At 41.7% G+C, this 7,850-nt stretch overlaps 1 pseudogene; it reads left to right on the top strand.

Moving 5' to 3' along the window:
* Positions 1–6,049: 6,049 nt before the first annotated feature.
* Positions 6,050–6,410, top strand: LOC137757121 (small ribosomal subunit protein uS10-like; annotated as a pseudogene).
* Positions 6,411–7,850: the final 1,440 nt, after the last annotated feature.

Below are 7,850 nucleotides of genomic sequence, written 5' to 3'. Positions count from 1 at the left end.
GCCCCATGGTCTTCCTCACTTTTTGTTTAGACCCATACTAGCCAAGGTAGCCTTAAATCCAATCATATCTCAATCATTAAGTATAATTGTTCACATTCTGTTCAGTGCTTTCCCCTCATCCACCAACCAGCCTTGTGGGGCTCATTAGGTTAGATTTGGATTTGTTGACAGTCCCTTATTTGACTTCTGAAGTGCTGAAGAGTAATCTTGCATTGGAATGGGGTGTGAGAGAGGGTGAGACAGAGCTGTTTCTTGGACTTTGAATTCTTGCTCCTGTCTGTTGAAAATGAGACCGATGAGCAAGGTCCATTTGTTCAATGGGGCTCTCCCTGACTACTCATTCACTCACTTCTAGTCCTTACATGTTGCTGGTGTTTGTTGACTATTTTAGAATATGTACCTGCACTGAGTGGTTTGGCTGTGAATGTGGGGTTTATAGACTCATAGAATGTCAGAGCTAAAAGGAACATCGGAGGGGATCTCATCCACCAAAGCCCTCATTTTATAGATGAGGAAACCGAGGCCCAGAGAGGTGAAGTGGCACAGTGATTTAATGGCAGAGCTAGTAGAAGAACTCGAAGCTCCTGTTATTTTTTTTTTCAATCTAGAGCTCTCCTTTATTATTTCCTAATATGTAGTAGCCATATAGATCAATTGTAGAGATCAACCATCTCCTCATTCATGACTCTGGTACTTTCCTTCCTAAGCACCAATAAATATTATAAATCCAGCATGAATATAGCTACTGTGGAAAATGTTGCTAGTGAAAATTATGCTTCCTAGCTACAGGCTTATCATATCCAGTGGGGGCTCTCAGACTTACTAATAAGTGGGAGCACCTAAGATGTACATAGGTTTTGCAACTATCACCATCCCTAATTGCTATTAACACACTTTTAGTTGGTTAGATAACTATAATCATGGTAACTGTTAGAAAAAAATCTCGTGTTTAAAAAACAATGTCGTACTTTTTTCTTTTTAATCTCAGTACTGAGTATGGAGTAGGTGCTTAATACATACGTACAGAATGAAATAAATACTTCACCACAATTCTAGGTTTTGCTGTTCTATCCATTGGCCCAGGCCTCCCAAGGGAAGCTATCCTATCCATAGGCCCTGACCTATAGGAAATCTGATGCTGTTTCCTAGTGCAGCAAGAAAGATAAAGGCTCTGACTATGACATATTTTCTAATGGCATCTGTACAGTGTACAGAGAGGGCTTAGAACATCCTACCTGATCAGCACAAAGTTCCAGGCCAATGTTAAATTAAGGCATTACTGTAAGGAGCCTACCTAGGTAAGCTTGTCTTGTACTTTCAGGCCATCTTGATGACATCTCTTTATTTCTCGGCTGCTTCTTCCTCCCATCCAGATCACCTGGATATAGTGCTTCTCAAACAATTCTGCTTTTCTTAATGGTGGAGAAAACTATACGTGGACCCTCTGGCAATTCAATGAGTAGTTTGAAGTGGCTTCGTGCAGATACACAATTTCTGTTTAAGCTTGTGTTTTATTTTTTAAATTCATGAAAAGTTTTTATTCTGCTCCATCCGTTGTTTCAATCGCATACTAGTATTTGCTCCCAAATTTGGGGTAAAGTTTCTTCTCAGGAAAATGTGCCATGTTTAGCTCCTGTGGCATTCTTTGGGACACCTGGGCTACATCGTCAGAGCCCAGTTAGAGGATGATGGAACTAGAGAAGTACCTGGTATATCCATCCCCTGAAGCAGCCCGTCATTCTTAGCCTGAAGAGGTTATCAGATTTCTTTAGATTTGGAGCAGTCATTTTCAAACAGTTCTTAAAAACCCATCCAAGTAGTGTTTTTTTTCAAAAACAAGGTTGTCATGGAAGGCCAATATGTAAGACTTGGGTCTGCTCTGGTTAAAAGCAAGGGACTGGCATGTCCAGAGTTTTACCCCCTTGGGTCCCTTCCCTTCTCCTTGTAAGGGGTCACTGGGGGCTCTGTTCGTAGTTTGAAAATCATTAAACTAGGGTGAATCCATTCTTCATCCAGATGTGGTATCTTTCATTCATTAAACATCCATTCACTTAGCAAGCATTTGTTGAGTGACTACTATGTGCAGGCACTGTTCTGGCACTACTGACACAGCACTGAATAAAACAGGTAATATTTTCTGCCTGCATGGAACTAACGTTCTAGTGAAGTAGTCAACCAACTATCACGATAAATACTGTAAAATGCATAGTTTCTTAACTAATGATAGTCCTAAGAAGAGCAGTAAAACAGGGAAGGGAGATTGGAGATGTCAGGATATTTGTTTTGCAATTTTATAAAGTGTGGCTGGGGAAGGTGATGAGAAAAATATGAGAAAATGAATTTTAAGTAAAGACTAGAAGGAGATGGAGAAGGTAACTCTGTGGAGATCTGGTGAAAAAGCCTTCCAGGTAGAGGAAAGAGCAAGTGCAGAGCCCTGAGGTGGGAGTGTGCTTGCCATGTTCAAGGAACAGTGACACTTTCACTGTGAGTGAAATAAAAAGTCCCTGGAGGGTTTTGAGTAGATTCTGTTAAGTTCCAACAACGTCACCCTGACTGCTGGGTGGAGACTAGACTGAATTATGGGCTAGGGGAGAGTAGGGAAACCTGTCAGCAGGCCATTATGATAATGCAGAAGAGAAAAGGTGGTGATCTGGGACAGAATGGTGGCAATGGGATGGTGAACAGTGGTCAACCTCTGGCCTTAGGGCCAGCAGGATTTACTCTGGACCAGATGTGGAGTGTGAGAAAAAAGAAAAGAGCTAAGAATGATCTGAACAACTGGAAGATAGGGGTTCACCAGGTTAGAGGGAGTATCAGGGGCTCATTTCGATGTGTGAAATTTGATACGTTTGTCATACACCTAGGTAAAGATGTTTCTAGGCAGTTGGACATATGGGTCTTGAATTTAGGACAAAGTCCAGGCTGCAGATTCACTTTTTCCCACATCCCTGTAGTAAGGATGTGGTGTATCAGAAATACATTGGCAAATTGTCCTTCTACAAATGGCATGCATCCAGAAGGTTCATGTTTCCAGTCCCAGTCACTTGAGGCCACGTTCCAGTTGGCATGTGTACAGATAATCTCTTGCTCTCACCCTTAACCAAGTGGGTTAGATAAACATGTCCACACTTTCTTTCAAGGACCCCTAGGGATGACTTGTGAAGCTCAGAAACACAGTTCCATGGAACTAGGTTTCATAATCTCCGATCCAGAGCATTGCTTTTCAGTTGCAGTGGCCTCCTTAGGGGGCCACAAAAACTTTGGAATAAAGCAAAAAAATCTTGTTTAGCTACCAGGGCTGCCTTTGAGAACCGGGGGCAGATCACAAAGCTGGCATCATCTCACATTGTGAATGACTTTATCAAGAGGAAATCCTCTTCAAAGTATGTCAAGGGTAGCCTTGAGGGGAAAAGAAGTGAAAAATGGGGCTTCCCTGGTGGCGCAGTGGTTAAGAATCTGCCTGCCAATGCAGGGGACAGGGGTTCGAGCCCTGGTCCGGGAGGATTCCACATGCCACGGAGCAGCTAAGCCCCTGTGCCACAACTACTGAGCCTGCGCTCTAGAGCCAGTGAGCCACAACTACTGAGCCTGCGTGCCACAACTACTGAAGCCCGCGTGCCTGGAGCCCGTGCTCCGCAACAGAGAAGCCACTGCAATAAGCCCGTGCACCGCAACGAAGAGTAGCCCCCGCTCGCTGCAACCAGAGAAAGCCCGCACACAGCGACGAAGACCCAACGCAGCCAAAAATAAAAATAAAATTAAAAAAAAAAAAAAAAAAGAAGTGAAAAATGCAACATGCAGCCCTGGGAGGAGGAGTGGCAGATTGGCTCTGCCTACATCACAGAAGGAATTATTTTTTTGACTTGTGTGCAAAGGAGCTTCCGTTTCACTTTGTATCAGAAGGCCAAGCCTCCAGCCCAGTGTAGCTGCATCCTGGAGTAACTGCTCAGCCCCAGGTCCAAAGCGTGGGAACTGGAGCGGGGCCACGAGTCACTCAGCACCGACAAACACAGTAAAGCCCTGCTGTCTGTGTTACAGTGTGGGAGGCAGGGGAAGGCAAGGAGGTTGAGACAGGAGGAGAAGTAGATGGAGTACAGGAAAGAGCATCGGGAGTTCTACGAGGAGAGCTGAGGGTGGATTAGAGAAGATTTGAAGACTAGGTGGCATTTGAATGGTCAGTAGGATTTGGCTAAGCAGAAAAGGGGAAAAGGGAAATCTTAGCAAAGGAAATGGCACAAGCAGAGGAAGATGTCTTCAAAGAACATTAAATTGAAGTGGCAGAGCTAAAGAAAGAGAAAGAGGGCATGGAAAGGGAAGCAATACTACAATGTTGTGGTTAAGTCCATAGTCTCTAGAGTCAGGCAGATAGTGAATTGAAGGCCAGCTCTGCACTTTACTGTGTGACCTTGGGCAAGTTATTCAACCTGTTTGATCCTCTGTTTCCTCAGTGTTCAGTGTAATGAATGACATGAATGCCTAATAGGGTGTTTGTGAGTATGAAATGAGATAATCTATTTAAGTGCTTGGCACAGTTCTCTATAACTATCCATCTTACTATGAAAGGTAAAAGATTGAAAGAAATTATAAGAAAACATTTGTGGTAGTCAGCCCTCGATGGAGGGATTTGGGGTAATTTTTCTCCATTTCATTCTTTCTGTATTTAGTATGTTTTCTTCCACATGTATTCTAATACTAATAATCTCAAAAACATAACATAGGTTTTCATTCTTTTTAAGATTGTGTGAAAGGCAGTAGAGGGCAAGAAGTTCAGAAGAATAGATTGAGGCTAGATCACCAAGCACTTTCTTTTTTTAAAAATTTATTTCATTAATTTATTTATTTGCTTGCGCCGGGTCTTAGTTGTGGCAGGCGGGCTCCTTAGTTGCAGCTCTTGGGCTTCTTATTTGCAGCTCGAGGGCTCCTTAGTTGCAGCATGCAGGCTCCTTAGTTGTGGCATGGGAACTCTTAGTTGCAGCATGCATGTGGGATCTAGTTCCCTGACCAGGGATCAAACCCAGGCCCCCCTGCATTGGGAGTGCGGAGTCTTAACCACTGCGCCACCAGGGAAGTCCCACCAAGCACTTTCTTTGTGGCAAGAGTTTCAACTTGTTTCAAGAACTCAAAGATTCTATACACATGTTTTAGGCGTTCCATAGATATTTGATTTAATTTTCTACATTAAAAATATTTGTTGAAATATATATTTTGAAACTATAATACATTACATGTTTTAATATGTAATACACAAATATTAACATATGAGAAACATTAAAATAATTTATGCTACCACTTGACTTATTTTGTTGCAGACCTTATAGTAAAGCTACTTTTGCATTCTTGTGCAAATAAGATCTCTTGCAAGATGAACTGTTAAAACTGTTAGCATTTGCTGCTACTTAACTGTGTAAGAATTTTCTCAATACTGTACAACCAAACTAAAAAAAAACCAAATAAGTTGAATGCTAGTATAAGAATGTAGTTCCCATGGTTACCAGGGGGTAAGGGAGGGGAGGGATAAATTGGAAGATTGGGATTGACATATACACACTGCTACATATAAAATAGATAACTAATAAGGACCTACTGTATAGCACAGGGAACTCTACACAATACTCTGTAATGGCCTATATGGGAAAAGAATCTAAAAAGGAGTGGATATATGTATATGTATAACTGATTCACTTTGCTGTACACCTGAAAATAACACAACATTGTAAATCAACTATACTCCAATAAAAATGTTTTAAAAAAAGAATCTGCTTCCTTTACCCTTGATTTTAGATTTTTGTGTTTATCAGAAGAGCCTCATTTTTCCTCACTGACTGACTTTATGATCCATAAATGTAATGATTTTTAACTTAGAAAATAAATTCATATTAATAAAATATAATTTTTATCTGTTTTATACATTGGGGTCTGTGTCAGATTTTTGTCTACGAAAGCACTCATCTGATTTGGAAAATTTTAAAACATCTGGTTCTTCGAGGAAGATGCGGTCACTGCTGCTGCAGAGCCCTGGTCCACCTGGTCAGGAAGCCGCGCCGCAGCCATGGCTTTTCAAGACCCCTGAAAGACTCCCCTGGCGCCAGAAGTGGCGACTCACTGAATTAGAATTACCTTAACCAGCCGCAACACAAAATCTTTGGAGAAGGTATGTGCTGACTTGATCAGAGGCACAAAGTATAAGAATCTCAAAGTGAAAGGACTAGTTTGGATGCCTACCAAGACTCTAAGAATAACTACGAGGAAAACTGTTTGTGGTGAGAGGTTCTAAGACTTGGGATTGATTTCAGATGAGGATCCACAAGCGACTCATTACCTTGCACAGCCCTTCTGAGGTTGTTAAACAGGTTACTTCCATCAGTATTGAGCCAAGAGTCAAGGTTGAAGTCGCCATTGCAGATGCTTAAATCAACCTTTTTAATAAATTGATAATCAGTTGCGATTTTTTTTTAAGTCTGAAAACCGATATTCAACAGGCATAAGGGAGCCTCTGAAAGTTTGGGGGTAGAAGAGTATAAATCTTAAGTCTTTGCAGTTTATCTGGTAGCAGTGTGAGTGATGGATTTGAAGGGGAAAGGGTACAGACTGAAATCAGGGAGACCAGTTAGAAGATCACTTCTGAAGTATAGCTGGGAGTGAATAGGGTCTAAACTAGGGGGCAGGGCAGTAGACATGGGGAGGAGAAGATGGATGGGAGAGATGCTGAATGTGGGGTTGACTTGACTTGACAAGACTTGGCAACTGATTAGGCACGAGAGAGGGCAGTCAAAGCTGACATGCTGAGGTTTAAAACATAAGCCCCCAAGACAATGGCAGTCCTGTTCTTTAGATCTTACACAAAGAAAGAGCAGCAGATTTGGGATGCAGGAGCAGGAGATGATGAGTTCAGTTTGGGATACATTGATTTTAAGTGTCTGTGGGCAGAAAAGTGGGAGAGACATCCAATCAGCAGCTGGACTATATGGGTCTAAAGCTCAGGAGATGGTTCTGGGCTGGACACAGAGCTAGAGATGTGGGATTGATCCACTTGGAATCCATGAAGCCCCAAAATTACTACTGCAAACTGTAAATAGTAGTTTAATTAGATTGCGTGTTACCATTTTGGCCAATACTTTCAAGTTAAATGGCATATGATAGCAATTTAAATTTTTTTGTTTCATTCTAAATGAAGTAGCAGTTTCTCTCAGTCTGTGCTAGATAGTGAGTTATTACATCGGGTAGTGGTTTTCCAGCTTAAATTATAGCGTGCTTACGGCAGAACCTGGGTAGACCTTGCAAGACCCATGTCAGAGAATTGACCTTGTAGAGCTAGGTAGCCCTAAGAGGATCACAGCTGAAGATAATACAGCTACATCCCAAATCTGCCACTGACTACAAGAGGCTTATGTTTCAATAGTAGGAATAATTATCTAATGCCAGAATGATGTGAATTATGGGCATCATGCAAAAATCCCAGTGCTGCTAAAGAAAACTAATTATTTACTAAACAGAGCTGTTACTGTGATATGCTTACAAGTTGCAATCTGCTAAATAATGGAACTTTAGAACTCAAATGGCCTATAGAGTTCCAGCTCAACTTTCTAATTGGACAATTAACCCAAAGTTATACTTGGTAGTGGAGCTCAGAACTCAGGTCAGCCCACTGTGCTTCCCATGACATCATATTTGATCGAATTCCATTCCTTTATTTTGTAAGTACAGTAGTCCTCTAATTCAGTGGGATATCTGGCATATAGGGGCAACTAACCTTATCTGTAAAAGAATGTGTATGTATCAAGCAGTGCTTGACCTGAGGGGAGATGAGGAAGCTGCCATCATTCTACAGCCGTTTACCTTTGTGGATCAGC

This window comes from Eschrichtius robustus, chromosome X (genome assembly GCF_028021215.1).
Source record: "Eschrichtius robustus isolate mEscRob2 chromosome X, mEscRob2.pri, whole genome shotgun sequence".
NCBI classification, from domain to species: domain Eukaryota; kingdom Metazoa; phylum Chordata; class Mammalia; order Artiodactyla; family Eschrichtiidae; genus Eschrichtius; species Eschrichtius robustus.
The sequence above is the reverse complement of the archived record's forward strand: the minus strand, read 5'-3'. Positions and strand labels throughout refer to the sequence as shown.